This window comes from Lissotriton vulgaris, chromosome 4_1 (genome assembly GCF_964263255.1).
Source record: "Lissotriton vulgaris chromosome 4_1, aLisVul1.2, whole genome shotgun sequence".
Classification (NCBI taxonomy): Eukaryota; Metazoa; Chordata; class Amphibia; order Caudata; family Salamandridae; genus Lissotriton; species Lissotriton vulgaris.
This window is the reverse complement of record NC_141691.1, coordinates 1924932101-1924948322: the sequence shown is the minus strand read 5'-3', so window position 1 is coordinate 1924948322 and position 16222 is coordinate 1924932101. Positions and strand designations below refer to the sequence as shown.

Genomic DNA, 16222 nt, shown 5'->3' with positions numbered 1-16222 from the left:
CAAAACATTAATAAAGTAGCATGAAGAACTACCAAATGGAACATTCTAGCACACTTAGGATGAACAGTTTGTAACAAAAAAGCATGATGTGTTCTTAGAGTTTCATGCTAAAGTGCTTGGACATACATAACAAATATAGGTATATTCATCTTTACATTGGCATCTTTGGGACCCTAATAAATATTGGTGAACGCTTTGGTAGGACCTATTTTTCATACAGAATTTGGAGACCGTAGGAGGAGTTAACGTCTCATCAGCACCATCCACACAGCAGATTTGAAACTGGAAAATTGGGTGCATACATATTAACGCTGATTCCTTAGACCTACTGCATCTTCATCGTGCAGGCATTTCTCTAAATTACACCTAAACGGTGAAGAGATTATTTCAGTTCAACAGGATAAAAACGTATCTCCCAGGTATTTCTCATGGTCACTTTTAAAGTTCACTTGCAAGTGAACACCCATTTGAGTTTTTGCTGCTGTATATTCTAGAATGAAAAAAGAAGAAACCAAGGTGCAAAACAGCTTCAATTCTACTGAACTATGAACATTGAAATGAGCAAGATCAAAATAAGGAATGGATGGGAGGCAGAACTCAGCAGACTGTGTGAGAAGCAAGTCATTGAGAGAACTGAGGCCTTAGACTGGCTTAGTTTTTTTTTTTAAATCAAACTTTTTATTAAATTTTTTTAATTTTAAGACCAACATGCGGCCCACCCAGCCCTCCCCCTCCTCGATCCCAGCAGATAGAAATTCAGAGCTGGCACGCAAAACAAATTAGGAAAAAAAAGAGAAAAAGACAAAACAAATAAGAGGAACACTTAGTATTCTGCAACCATTGAGAATTCATCAAATATTTAAAGTGCTGATATACAAGACTTAGCATATCCTATGGCATCACCCCTCTCATCATAGGGGTGTCACACTCAACAATGTGCTTTTGTGCCTCCCTGCCTCAGGATCATATCCCCATTAACCAACACCACCATTGCCTTCACCCGTTATCCTTGGCATTTCTCCCTCAGATGTTGCCGCCATCCATTCCCTCATTGGTGCCTAGGCTCATAGCCCACTTTTTTTGGACCGTCTACCTTTCTGACAATGCAGCACCACCTTTATATGATAAATAGATAAAAGACAAGCCAACAACTGGTTGCAGGATGGAGGAACAAAGCCTTAGTACTGTCATGGGCGGAATCTCTTCCTTTTGTACCTGTCATAAGATTAGCTGGGGTGGGACCACAATGCGCAGATCCAATCTAACCTCAAACAATCCGCTTATATCTCTTTTTCGATTTTCCAAGCATGGGCGTTTTGAAAACATGTGAATAAGGTCCGCCCCAAAAAGCTGGCACCGAGGACAGTTCGGGCCGGATACTCCTCCCCATTTGAGAATTTTCCCTGGAGTAATATATAGGTTGAACCAAGTCTTATAATGCATATTGGTTGACATAAAAGTTGAGCGGGCCAATCCGAGTGAAGCCACGCTTTCCCCATCGATCATCTACAATCAGGGCCGGACTGACTACCAGGCGTTTGGAATGATGCCGAGCTGGGGGCTGATGTCACTGTGGTGGGGGCTGATTTTGTAGATGGAGACCTGCGTGTGATTCAAAATAAATAAAGCCAAACGAATTTCGTTCAGTACACGCAGGTCCCTATCAACGAAATCAGCCTCAAACTCTGCAGTATTCCAAAACGCCCAGCAGCCTTTCCGGCCCTGTCTACAATGTCTCCTGCCAGAGTCTAATATGCTTATCCATATCATCCACCATTCTACTGTTCAGCATCTTATATAAAACCCCAATTGACGGCCTTTACTCAATTATTGCATTTAATATATCCACCCTACAGAACCAGTCCAGTCCTCCTCCTTTCCTTTTGTAAAAAATCCCTTATCTGCAAATATTTGAAAAATTAATTATGCCCTAAATGAAAGTTATTTTTAACAGCTTCAAATATGGGTATACCTTAATCATCAACAAAATCCCCCAGAAAGAACAGTCCCTGCTCTTTCCATTGTCTGACATAAGCATCCCAAAGGATATCTGGAAAAAGGGAGCTTTCTCGAAAGGGTGTTTATAAAAACGGCCAATATGCATTTTCTACCAAAAAACAGACAATATTCGATACGCACACACAAGTGTTTTGAACCGCACTCTCTTGAAATTCCCAAAATCTACTTGCCGCAAAAGGCATCCCCTGGCTTTCTACCCTATCAATTACTAATAACACATGGAAGGATCGTTATCTAAAAAAGAAGACAGCCATCTGTTGCAGTGAAGATGCCCAGTAGCATAATCAGATATTAGGGACTGCCAATCCCCCCATTCTCTCCGAAGGGTCAAATACTCAGTTGTGGCTGGCATGGCTCGCGGGTGGGTGCAGGGGGGTCATGCGTGCGGGTGCAGGGGGGTCATACGGGAAGGGTGAGTCACGGGGGAGGTCGCCCTTGAGGCTGGGTCCCACACCTTCTCGGCTCCTGCTCTCCTGCCTCCGATAGGAACAGAAAGCAGGCAGCCAGGCTCCCTCCCCTAAACCAAACACAATACTGCATGCAGCCTGCATGGAGAATGGCAAAGTGAGCATGAGTGATTTAGCCGGCCCGAGAGGGCCGACCAAACAGTGTTTGCGCACGCGGGACTAGGCACATCACTCTTCCCCTGCCCTGCTTAGAGAGCAGAGCAGCCCCAATAACAACCACCCCCTCACCCAAACACCTTCTCGGCTCCTGCTCTCCTGCCTCCGATAGGAACAGGAAGCAGGCAGCCAGGCTTACTCCCCTAAATCAATCACAACGCTGCATGCGGTGTTGTGATTGGTCGGGACTGCGCCCAGCCAGGCGCACTCAGCAGTGGGCACACCACCCCCTCGTCCATACACCCCAACCCCGTCCACAGCACAAACATAAAATGGTAATAACTAAAGGCCAGATGGAATGCTTTCAGTCATCTGAAGTACAGCTCTTCCCGCCTGAGAGATTAAGATGTCAGGGGGAGGCAGCCTTTCTGTGCCAACCTTCCAGCACAGAAAGGGTGTTGGCCCTCTTTGGCGTTAGGTCTCTGGTTGGAGGCCGAGGGGGCACATATGGTGGCCCCGGTCAATCTCTGAACCTTGTGGCGCGCACCTAGGTGTCTGCCACGGGGTGCAGGGATAAACTGCACCTCGCATTTTTACAACAGGAGCATGCATTCCGGTCAGAATGCATGCTCTTATTCTAAAGTATAGGAATGAGACCAAACATGTACGGCTGCATCCTAATTAGTAGGTTGGGGCTGTCGACTGGCTGCCGTTCAGCCCCTTGACCTTGATGATGTTGGGCAGAGGAAACCCAGCCCGACATCGTAATAGGGCCCTACGTCAGTACCCAGAAAATCAACTAAGTTGAGCTGCCTCCAACTAAATTTCCCTTACTGCCTCAGCAGGGTCCAGGGTAACAATTGCAAGGCCATCAGCACATGCCAAGATTTTAGTTTGCCAGCCCTTCATATACATCGGTGAGATTGCTAAAGTACCCTTAATTCTCCCAATTAGGGGATCTATATAAAGGGCAAATAAAAGTAGGAAGCAGGGAAATCCTTGTCTTGTGCCCTAATTGAATCACCACCATCTCAGAGTCTCACTCCATTAATGTAAACTTAGCTGCTGGGTTAGGATATAATGTTTTAATAGATTTAATAGACCTGGGCCCCAGTCCCTTTTTGTCCATTACCACCCACAGATATGGTTTCCTGATATCTTGGCCACGTCAAACAACATGATGATCCGGCGAATATGATCCACTGTGCCCATTCCTGGCATAAATCTGTGTTGTACTGGGGGCACAATTTTCTTTATTTCGCTAGACAATTGTATGGCTGCAATCTTGGCATACATTTTGGTATCGCAATTGATGAAAGTAATTGGTTGATAAGACCCTAGCTCCAGCACTTATTTTCCCATTTTGGGGAAGACAACAATCTTTGCAGAGGCCCATTAATCTGGTGGGGCTGCCGCCCTTTGAATTTGCAAGAATACCTCTAGGATATACATTTTAAGATCAGTTGCCACTGCTTTTTTAGATGTTAGATTAGATATGGAAGATGTGACTTCCTATATTGAAATAGGTTGCTCTAGAGACTTGCACTCCTCTTCACTTAGAACTTCCTAAGTACCTTGATCCAAATGCCCCTATATATCTCTCGCTTCCACCTCCTCCTCGCATATAGCTGCTGAAAGAAGTGTTGAAAGGCTGCCCGTATTCTGTCCAGATCAGAGGTGATTCCAGAACCGAGGTCACAGATCTCCCTAGTCTCGCTGTGAGCAGTTTGCTGTCTAGTGCGAATAGCTAATAAGTGCCACACTCTTTTGGTATATATTTATAAGCTTTATTTTTCCAGACTGTGTTTTATCCACTGCATTTTTTACCAATATATCTACTGAAAATACCATATTCAGCTGGGCCTCTTCAATTCCTAGTGCCTTTAATACTGCTTCTACCAACCTTACCTCAGCCACTGATAAGGTTAGATAAAGTTCTTGCAAATGCCGCTTCTCCCTTTTCTGTTGGGACCAGCTAAATCTTGAAGTTTCCCCCCAAACTTGGTTTTAAAAGCATTCTCAATTATACCCATAGAGGCACTCCTAAAGTTTTTGGCCATAAAGTTTGGAATCTAATTTTTCATGTGGTTAACATAGTCCTTATCCAGCAGCAGGGCCCTCTCAAAAGACTAATCCCCAGCAGGGCCGGACTGACTACCGGGTAGTTGTGTGTGCTGCCGAGAATGGGGGCTAATTTCTCTGTGGTGGGGGCTTCTTTCGTTGATGGGGACCTGCGTGCGCATTGAAATAAAAAAAAGCAAAACAAATTTTGTTTTTCACACGCAGGTCCCTATCAACAAAAGAACAAGTTACTTACCTTTGGTAACGCTTTTTCTGGTAGATACAGTATCTGCCTGTGGATTCCTCACCTTGTGAATATCCCCTTGCGTCAGCAACATTCGGAAATTCTTTTCGTAGCCTCGCGCCGACGTGGACTTGGCGTCATAGAGACACAGCATCGCACGCGACTCCGCTGACGTCACCGACGCCCATAATAGGCCCACGCCAGCGTGATGACATCAGTTCCGCCCTTTTTTCCGTGCCTTCGAGGCACACGGACGGACCAATGAAAGTAGAAACATACATAGTATACACAGTACACGAAAGTCAAGGTTGCACACACACAGTGTGAAGCAAATGTAAGAAAACATTTGAAATGACACATTTTCTTTCAACCATAAAACAAAAACAATACAGCTTCTCTGGTATAGAAGAGTGGACAACGGGGAGGCGGGTGGGTCAGTGAGGAATCCACAGGCGGATACTGTATCTACCAGAAAAAGCGTTACCGAAGGTAAGTAACTTGTTCTTCTGATAGATACATCTGCCGTGTGGATTCCTCACCGTGTGAATAGAGGCCCACAGCAGTCCCCACTCCCGGAGGAGGGTGTCCACTCTCCTAAACCAGAAAGTCCTGGAGGACAGAGCGCGCAAAGTGGCCGTCCCTCCTCACTTCGGTATCCACGCAGTAATGCCTCGCGAAAGTGTGGAGGGAGGACCAAGTTGCGGCCCTTCAAATATCCTCTACAAGAACACCTCTTGACAAGGCAGAGGTTGACGACTTAGCTCTTGTAGAATGAGCCCTTATACCCTCTGGAGGTTCCTTACGGCCAAAGAGTAGCAGATCTTTATACAGAGGATGATCCATCTTGAAAGAGTTCTTTTATGAACCGCTCTTCCTTTTTTGCAGCCAGCGAACCCAATGAAGAGCTGGTCATCCACACGACAGTCTTTAGTTCTGTCCAGGTAACAGCTCACCGCCCTCCTAGGGTCCAGACGGTGTAACCTCTCCTCCTCCTTGGAAGGGTGTGGTGGAGGATGAAAGGAAGGGAGGGTAATGGATTGTCCTAGGTGGAAGGGAGTCACCACCTTAGGGAGAAAAGCAGCCTTGGTCCTAAGAACCATTCGTTCAGCACGAATGGTCAAGAAAGGGGGCTTGCAACTAAGAGCTTGAAGCTCACTTACCCTCCTTGCCGACGTAATTGCAATGAGGAAGACTGTCTTAAAAGTAAAAAGTCTCATAGGACACTTGTGTAAGGGCTCAAAGGGAGCACCCATCAAGAATGTTAAAACAAGATTTAAGTCCCACTGAGGTACAATAAAGGAGGGAATTTATTCGTTAGACCCTTCAAAAATCTTAAGGCTATAGGAGAGTTGAAAAGGGACGGCGGGTCCGGCAAACATAGAAATGCCGACAAGGCCGAGAGATAACCCTTGACAGTGGCAACAGCAAGTCCTTGCTGCACCAGAGAGAGAGCAAATTTGTGAATATCAGATAAATGGGCTTTCAAAGGGTCTACAGACTTCTTTCCACACCAGGTGACAATTTTAGACCATCTGTAGGAATAAATAAATAAAGTGGAGTCACGCCTAGCCGATAAAATGACATCCACCACATCGTGTGGAAGAGAAAAGGAATTCAGGTTGCCCCGTTCAATCTCCAGGCATGAAGGTATATTGTCTGGAGGTGGGGGTGTAGAACCTGCCCCTCCATCTGAGAGAGGAGGTCTGCCCTGAGAGGGAGACGGAGCGGCGGGTGAGGAGAGGTGGAGAAGATCTGTGTACCACACCCTTCTTGGCCAATCCGGGGCGACCAATATGACTTGGGCCTGGTCTTGGCGAATCTTCCTCAGAACCCGAAGAATCAAAGGTATGGGGGAAACGTGTAAAGGAGTTGTCTTCCCCAACTCAACTGAAACGCGTCCCCCAAGGCTCCTTTCATCGGATACTGGAGACTGCAAAAAGACGGGCAGTGAGCATTCTCGTGAGTGGCGAACAGGACCACCCGAGGAGTTTCCCACATTTGAAAGATGTCTTGAACTACCTCCGGATTTAGCCTCCACTCGTGGTCGGCCGAGAATTCCCGACTGAGACTGTCTGCACGATCATTCAGAACTCCGGCCAGATGATTTGTCACCAGACAAATCTGATGGTCCTGAATCCAGGATCAGAGCCACAGAGCCTCCCTGCTGAGACACTGCGACCCCACTCCTCCCTGCTTGTTGATGTACCACATAGCGGTCGTGTTGTCCGTCAGGACTTGGACTGACCGACCACGAAGGGAAGGGAGGAAGGCCTTGAGCGCCAAACGTATCGCCGGAAATTCCAGAAGGTTGATATGAAGTAACCTTTCCTCTGGAGACCAAAGACTCTTGACCTCCAGGTCCCCTCAGGTGAGCACACAACCCTAGAGTGCATGCATCCGTTATCAATGTGGCCACCGGAGGAGGCAGATGAAAAGGCTTCCCTTGAGACAGGTTGCCTTCCACGCCCCACCAAGACAGATCTGCTGCAGCTTCTCTGGAGATCCTTACTGACTCCCTGCGATCTCCGTTGTGCTGATACCACTGCCTGCGGAGGCACCACTGGAGTCCCCCCATGTGCCAGCGTGCATGGTTGACCAACAGAATGCATGAAGCCATCAGACCGAGCAGACGAAGGACCTTCAGGACTGGAACGGCCGCTCCTTTGAAAAATAAAGGAATCATTTCCTGAATGTCGGAATCCTTTGAGGAGGAGGGAATGCACGACATACAGTTGTGTCCAGTACAGCACCTATGAACAGGATGCGCTGGGAGGGCACCAGGTGAGACTTGGGTACATTTATCGAAAAACCCAACCTGTACAACAACTGGGTTGTCTCCTGCAGATGCTGGAGCACTCTCTCCGATGACTCTGCTTTGATCAGCCAGTCGTCCAAATAGGGGAATACTGGAATACCCGACCTTCTGAGATGTGCTGCCACCACCGCATCACTTTGGTGAAGACTCGAGGCGCAGTAGTAATTCCAAAAGGAAGGACTGCAAACTGATAGTGTTGCGACCCCACCATAAAACGTAGATACTTCCTGTGCGACTTCAGGATTGGGATGTGAAAATACACACCCTGTAAGTCGAGCGACACCATCCAGTCTTCTTCCAGCAGCGCTTGAAGAACCTGAGCAAGGGTGAGCATCTTGAATTTCTCTTGTTTCAGATAGAGATTCAAGATCCTAAGATCCAGGATTGGAGGAAGTCTTCCATCCCTCTTGGGAATCAGGAAATACCGGGAGTAGCATCCCTGACCCCTTTCCTGCTCTGGGACCACCTCTATCGCACCCTTTCTTAATAGAGTCTGTACTTCCTCCTGTAGAAGCAACAGGTGTTCCTCCATGCAGAAACCTTGGCAAGGAGGGTAATTGGGAGGGAATTCCCGAAAGGGAAGGGCATACCCATTTTCTACGAGATTGAGAACCCAAAGATCTGATGTAACCGTTTCCGAATCCTGTAGAAAGTGGGTAATTCGATCCCCCCACCGGACCCGCATGATCCCGAATGGCGGACCTAGGGCTGCTTTTCTGAGGCTGGGGGATTGGAGGAGGTGGAGGAGGAAGAGGCCTGACGTCCACGAAGACAAGTTCTTTGCTTTCCCCTGTAAGATCTGTACAAGGTATTCTGCTGCTGCTGTTGCTGCCGTTGCTGCTGCCCTTGTCGGTAATTCCGAAAGGAAGAGCGTCCAAAACCTCTGAAATTCCTGGTCGAAGAACCTCTGATCTGGAGACCTAAAGATTTAGCAGTAGCTCTACTTTCTTTAAACCTCTCCAAGGCTGAATCAGCTTTCTTGCCAAAGAGACCAGACCCATCATACGGCAGATCCAGCAAGGCCGTCTGAACATCTGCCGAAAAGTCTGAAGATTTCAGCCAAGCCGATCTCCTAGTGGCAACCGCCGTGCCCATGAAATGTGCCACTGAGTCTGCAGTGTCCAGACCACTCTGTATCACTTGGCATGCCGCAGCCTGTGCATCTGATAAAACCTCCTCAAAATCCTTTTTGTTGGCATCAGGGATCTTAGGAGCTAATGAACGCATAGTATCCATAAGGGCATGCACATACCTGCCCATAAGGCAAGTGGCATTAGTTGACTTCATCGCCATACTTGCAGAAGAGAAGGTCTTTTTAGCCACCTGATCCTGTTTCTTTGCCTCTTTTTTACCCGGCCCTTGTGGAAAGGCACTCACGTTCCTTTTGGAACATGCAGCTTGAATGACTAGACTCTCAGGTGATGGATGAGACGTCAGAAAAGCAGGGTCTACAGGTGCAACCCTGTATCTTCTAGCCACACTCTTAGATACTGCAGGAGCTGACTGTTTTTTTTCCACACCTCCATAATTGGTTCCGTTAAGGCATCATTAAACTGTAGCAATGGTTCTACCACAGAGCTAGGTGAATGTAAAACTTCTGTTAGAAGATTGGACTTAAACTCCACCGTTGGTAAAGTCAATTGCAGAAGTTCTGCCGCCTTCCTCATCACTACATGATAGGGCTGGACGTCCTTAGAAGGTGCATCTGAGCCTGAAGGCAATTCCCACTCTGGAGAGAAATCCAAGCTACCAGCGTCAGCCATATCCTCAAAACAGTCCTCCTCAAGTTCACCTTTCTCCATATCAGGATGTGATTCTATATACCTTTGTTCCTCCAAAAGGTGTTGTGCCTCCCTTCTGGACCTCTCCTTAACATGCTTCGCAGTCGGATCCACCAACGAACCCAACGGAGTCGGGACCGACGTCGGTATCGAATTCGAAGGCCCAGTGGGATGCTCTCGAGGTGGATCTGGAGCAGGCGACACCCGAACCGGCGTCGACGACCTCGGCGGAGCCGGGAATTGCCAATGCGGCGGCGGAGCCAGCATATAGGGCATGAATGGAGCAAGAGGATAGGAGTGAGGAACTCCTAAATTGAAGGCTAGTGGACCCGTGGGACCCGAAGGTGCACCAGAGGGGTTCCACGCCCTTGTAAAGACGCCATACATTTCGTTTAAAAACGCTGATGGGTCCTGGCCTGGGGTTGGGAAGGGTGGCTGAAAACCCTCAGGCTGATCTTCTGGAAGGTTCGGAGTCGGCTCTTCGACAGGCGCAGAATCCGCATCCAATTGAACTTCTTCCTCTTCCCGGGCCGGGGACGGCGCCGGAGACGGATTCGAAGTCGGAGCCGGCGACTGAACCCGCGACTCCGCAGGTGAGGCCTCACCTTCATGATCAGAGACTTCAAGCGTGACCACCTTCGAACGTATCTTCTTCGGCGACCTCGAGCCTGACTCCTTACCAGAATGACGTCTGGACTCATGCCTCTACTTCTTATGTCTTCTCCTCGACTTCGATGCATGGTCTGAAGGTGACTTCGAAGTCGACTCCTCTCGAGATCTGGATCTAGACTTCGAACTCAACCTCGACCTCGCCCTATGAGAACGAGACCTCGAAGATCTTCCCTTGCCAGCCTTCAGCTTCGCTACCAGGAGTTTGGTCTCTCTTTCTCTAAGGGCCTTCGGGTTCATCTTCTGACAAGATGAACATCCATCCACATCGTGATCAGAGCTCAAACACCAGATGCAGTCATCGTGCGGATCCGTTATGCTCATCATCTTCCCGCACTCCCTGCAGGGCTTGAAGCCGGTCTTCTTTGTCGACATCGCGAAGATACAAGAAACAATGAAGCAAAAAGCAAGTAAAAAGGCAACACAGTCACCAGTTGGCTACTGAGATTCCCGAAACCGTTAGCATTGACGACGCGGAAAAAAGGGAACTGATGTCATCACGCCGACGTGGGCCTATTATGGGCGTCGGTGACGTCGGCGGAGTCGCGTGCGATGCCGTGTCTCTATGACGTCCAAGTCCACGTCGGTGCGAGGCTACGAAAAGAATTTCCGAATGTTGCTGACGCAAGGGGATATTCACAAGGTGAGGAATCCACAAGGCAGATGTATCTATCAGAAACAGTCCCCAGCTTGGCAGCACACACAACTGCCCGGTAGCCAGTCCGGCCCTGATCCCCAGTAGGACGTGAGTGTATATCCAAGTCTAAGACTAAAGGGTTGTGCTCAGATATTATCCTTGAGGAAGTGATCTGATTAGGGCCACCCAGGACACTCACAACCACTTCTCAGCCTTCCATACAAATGAAGAGTCGGTCAGACAGATTAGAATACAAACCAAGTATATTTATTCAGATACACTGAAGCAGAGTCCAGTGTGACCAGCCTCCTGGGATTACTGCAGAGGGACTGACTTCTGCAAGCATGGATATACATTACATACAATTCAGAACCAATAAAGGCACACCCTGACGGGAAATTTCCAGTTGGTAGCAGTTGAACAAAGGAGATACAGAATGTTGAACTTCGATCCTGAGGCCGGGCAGATACTATCTCGATGCCAAGGTCACTCTGCCTGTGCCCACCATTCTATGGGTGACAGCAGGTCTATCTAGTGGGAAAAGTATGTGCTAATAAGAACAGTGTATTCATTAGTACAGCAAAGCTCAACCTTGGAGAAACATAACGATTGCAGCTGCTTTCATCTGGGGCAGAGAAAAATAAGTTAATTTCGAACATGGCTCAAAATGGCGGCTAAACATAAAAAGGTGCAGCGAATGCTAACTTAAGATGTACAATGCATAAACAACACAGCTAAAACATTTATATTCCAACAGGTATTTATATATCCGACAAGTTCGTAATAATCGACTGGAAATCAAAAAATGTCTAGCCGATAATGTACCCAATGGGGAATAAAAAGTATAATAGGGGTCCTCTGAAACTGTTTCGCCCATACGTCATATAACCCAAGGGTCATTCCCAACTGAGTCACAGGCCGAAATACACTGGGTTTACGTCCCTGGTAAACTTTGATGTTTGCCTTTAAACCTCCCCCTTAACGTTTATATTAAAGTCTCTGCAAATCACCAATGCAAGCAGCCACCCAGCCAATTCAATGTTGAGCCAGTCAAACAATTTAGGGTCGTTTGCCAAAGCCCCATATACAGAGCACAGTGTAAAAGAACCTTTTGCATGACAACATTCTGTAATGGCCCATCTACCATACTTATCTGCCCTGGCTTTAAAGAACCGATTCTTGCCTTTCTGTGTAAGAATTGCCACCCTGCGTTTGTGAGTCCCTTGTGAGGTACTACAAATAATCTTATAGCCCAAAAACTCCAAAATGTGCTGTCTGCCCCCCTTCAATATGGGTCTCCGGCATGCACACAATGTCTACATTTACAGATATTGTAGGTCTAAATTCACCCTTTGCTTCCTCCTAGGATTGGATAAGCCACAAAATATAAACTATAGCTATTAGCAGATTACTGATCTATAATCTGAAAAAAAACATGACCTGCCAGTAACCTTGCTACATGAAAACAAGCCATTTTGGCCTGCTTGGATACCGCCTCCCCCTCTTCACCACCCCAGATCACCTCTTCCCCCCACCCAAACCCATACACCTGACCCACCTCCCTACTATGAGCAAGCAGGTCAGCAATAACCCTAGTGAAGCCACCTGCTAACATACCACTCCTTAACCCCCCTCCCCCGGCTCCAACCCAACCATCATAACCCTCCATTAATCATACAAAAAACAAGAAGAGGAACCCCTTTCAAGATGTATATGCTATCACCTCAAAGACAAGCAAAGTACCAGATGGATGAAATACCCATGACCACCAGCCCGACCCTGCACCATCAGAGATCATTTTTAGGAACTTCTGAGTTTTTATCTTTAACATGAATATCCGTGTCTTTCCCTTGAATATAACCTTGACACGAGCCAGATTCTTCAGGAAGACTTCACAACCGAGTCACAGAAAGTGTGCAAATAGTTGCAATAGGTCCCACCTTCTCTCAACTCACATGGCAGAAGTCCGGCCAGACAAAGAATGTGTGGCCATTGAATGACAGATTTGCCTCTGGTCTTGCTTCATCGAAAAAAGCTTGGTGTAAAGGAAAGTTGCCAAAATAGACCAGAAATGCTCTAGGCTTTTCAGTTCGTTGGGATTGTTTGGATTGCCTATTTTTTTCAATAGTATTATAGGGAAGCAGTGAACCCATTACACCTCTGCTTCCCAATCTCACTGGGCTAGTTCTGGAAAGGCCACCTTCAACAGCCTCAACATAAATAACCTTATAAAATTTCCCTCCACGGTTTCTGCCAGGCCGAGGAACCGTAAATTACTTCTTCATTGGCGAGTTCTCCAGTTTCCACATCATATCTGCCAGTTAAGAGTTCTGAGTATTCTGTTGTTTCTCTACTGTTGCGACCCCTGAAGCTAATAACTTAGTCCGTTCCTCAACAGCCGAAATCTGTTCAGTCATTTCGGAGCAGATTTTATTAACTTTGCATAATGCTCCCCGTAATTACTTTGTGGCCAAATGAGCTCTTTTATTCTCGATTCTCGCCTCCCCTTGCATGTGTTTCAGTGATGAGTAGAGCAAATCAATGGTGGGAGTAGCTGCCAACCCAGTGCCTGCAGTCACCACCCTTGCAGGGTATCCATTTTCTTCCTATTATCTTCATTGTATATCTGATGTGTGGCAGAATAATCCCATTTTAGCTGCTGAATATTAATTGAGTCTGATGCGAGCCCCTTTCCACTTGCCTTCAGTTTCTCACTTCACCCTCTCAACAAGACCATACACTTTTGCATAGATGGTTTAGCCAGACTGCTATTAATATCCTACCCGAGGTATCAGGGGAAGAGTCTTCTTCTGTCAAATCCTCATTTACTCCAGAGAGATCTGACACATCCGTGAGAAAAACTTTCAGCTCCTTTCGGAGACCCTCTTTCCTGCGGTAGAGCCACTTGCTCCTGACTTCTTGTGCGAACAACCGAATTCCCAGGATCATTAAAACCTGAGCTGTTGTATCTACCATCCGTACTGTAGGAGTCTCCAGCCCCACCAGCCTGGCCTCCTCACATCTCTCCTTTGATATACACCTCTCCCCCATGTTACCCTCCCTTTGTGGGAGGGATAATGGCAGTATATCAGTACCTATAGTTCTCAAGGGAGAGCTGCCAAACTTCATAATGTACGCATCAGGTACAAATGTAAGCATGCTGGATTGACCAGGATTTTTTAGAGTCAGTCCCAGAGCCCTCCCTACAAAAATGTACGGTATCGAGGGTGGCCTCTCCTTCAGCATTTCAACACTAGACTATAGACCCTTTGTTTCCTGTGACACCAGCATCTGATCATTGGCAGCTGACTCCTGCCTCAGGTTTCTCTGCAGCTGGTGTGGGGACTTCCTAGGTCTTCTTTCTGAATACTGTTTTCCTGTTCTGAATTGCCAGACACGCTGGGGCGGACGCTGAGGGTTAGCCCCGCTCCTTTGAAGGCTTCCTTCCTTTCTGTGGCCTTTAACGACCTCTCAGTCTCCAAGCGAGCAAGCCGCTAACCAGTCATGCCAGCCGCTGAACAGCCTCCCCCGTCCTGCATGGAACTGCAGCCAATCAATTGTTCAGGTAATGCTGGCCAGTTTGATGTATATTAGTTCCAGCATCTTGCCCTTAAGGGAAACCAAGATTTCCTTCACCCTCTTCTCCATTTCTCCCAAAACAGTCGGAGCCGGGAAAGGTCACTAACATAGCACACTACACCGCCGCCATCTTGCTCCCCAGAACCTAGACTGGCTTAGTTCGACTGTATTGTCACGCAAGCCAAATGGTTAATTGAGGGCGTGCATTATATTCATGAATTGAAGGAATGCTTTTGGGAGATCCTCACACACTCCCAAATATACACAAAATGTTATCTACATAGACAAATTATAGTTTTTCTCTACGGTTGATCTGTTGAATGCTTATCACCAGATTATTATGCATATGGAAGCTACGCATTAGACATTTTTGTCACTTGAAAAAGTAAAGAATAACATTCAGGCTAGCATCTGCTTTGATTGTCTTTCAGCATTGTTGGACCAGGCTCTCTCTCCAGGGTCGCCCCCAAACCTTTTGCCTTTGCCCTTCTGTTTTGCTGAATTTGTTTTGTTGGCTTTTAGGACTTTGTGCATTTTACTACTGGAAACCAGTGTTAAAGTGATTAGGCTCTCTCCCTAAAACGTGGTAAAATTGTCCTACACCTGATAAGCACATTTAATAAGTCCCTAGTAAATTGGTAGAACATGTGCAAAGGGCCTGTAACTGCTAGTGGCCCTGCAGAACTTATTGTGCCACCCACTTAAGTAATCCTTTAAAACATGTCACAGGCCTGCCATGGTGGGTTGTATGCAGTTTTAAACTGCCATTTTGAAAAATAAACCTTTTTTCCACGCCTAAATATTCCTTTCTAATACATGTAAGTCACCCCTAGAGGGACTTCTAAACTGCCCACGGTGCAGAATGATTGCATTTAATAAATTTGACTTGTACTTTTTAGATTTCCATGTTGTGGTAGTGAAAAACTCTTATTTTAATTTTGTACCTACTGCAAGGCCTAGCTCGCCCATATGATAACATTGGGTTACCTTAATACATTTAAAAACTTTTGCTTGGGAACATTTAGAAATGTCATGTTTGATTTCTAAAGTTAAAATCCTCTTTAATGGTAAAGTCAAATTTAAAGTCACAATTCTATAAATGACAATTTTGAAAGTTGCCATTTTCTCGTCTTAACAATTTGGTGGCTGCAACTTGTCTTCTGGGTCACATAATTAGGTGTAGTAGGAAATTGGAGCTTGCGTTTCCTTCCCAGGTAGTGCCACAAAGGGGAACTAGGTGTTGGCAGGATGGGCCACCGTGACAGGAAAGGTAGGGGAGGAGCTGTCAAATACCACACATGCACTTCATATGGGGTTTCCTCCTGCACTCACAAAGAACTTCACTCTAGCCTTTTGTTACCCCAGACATCTTTGGGTCTGGGAAGGTGAAGGAAGGAAATTCCAGAACCAGATGTGGGGGAAGTTTCTCCAACTGGCACCAGGCATAAATATTGGACCTTGAGGCCCACTCTTTAGATCAATTCTGGGCCTTTGGAAGACTCAGAAGAAGGACTGATCAACTGCCTTGCTACTAGAAAGACGGGCATGTTGCAAGAAGGACTTCTTTGCTGCCCTGTTGCTTGAGGAAGAAAGGCTGAACCTACTCCTTGAACTAAGAACCACCACAGTGACTCCAACGGCTTGTCCCCAAGAGGTGCTTCCATGTCCTGGACTCTTAGTTGACATTAGAGTGTACTCCTCCTGCCCTGTGGGTTACCTCAGAACCAACACAGCATGACACATATTGACTAAGGACCTCGCATTGCAGCACCTCACATCTCCTGTAAGTCTGTCTCATCGGCAAGCGCAGCCCAACACAATTTAATGAATGACCTTCCAGCTCCTGATCGTCAG

General features: G+C 46.9%; 1 protein-coding gene across 3 annotated transcripts in view; it reads right to left on the bottom strand.

Annotated features, from left to right (window-relative positions):
* The window catches only part of KHDRBS3 (KH RNA binding domain containing, signal transduction associated 3), a 243801-nt gene that overhangs the window by 148210 nt on the left and 79369 nt on the right, over positions 1–16222 (bottom strand). The window lies entirely within an intron of this gene.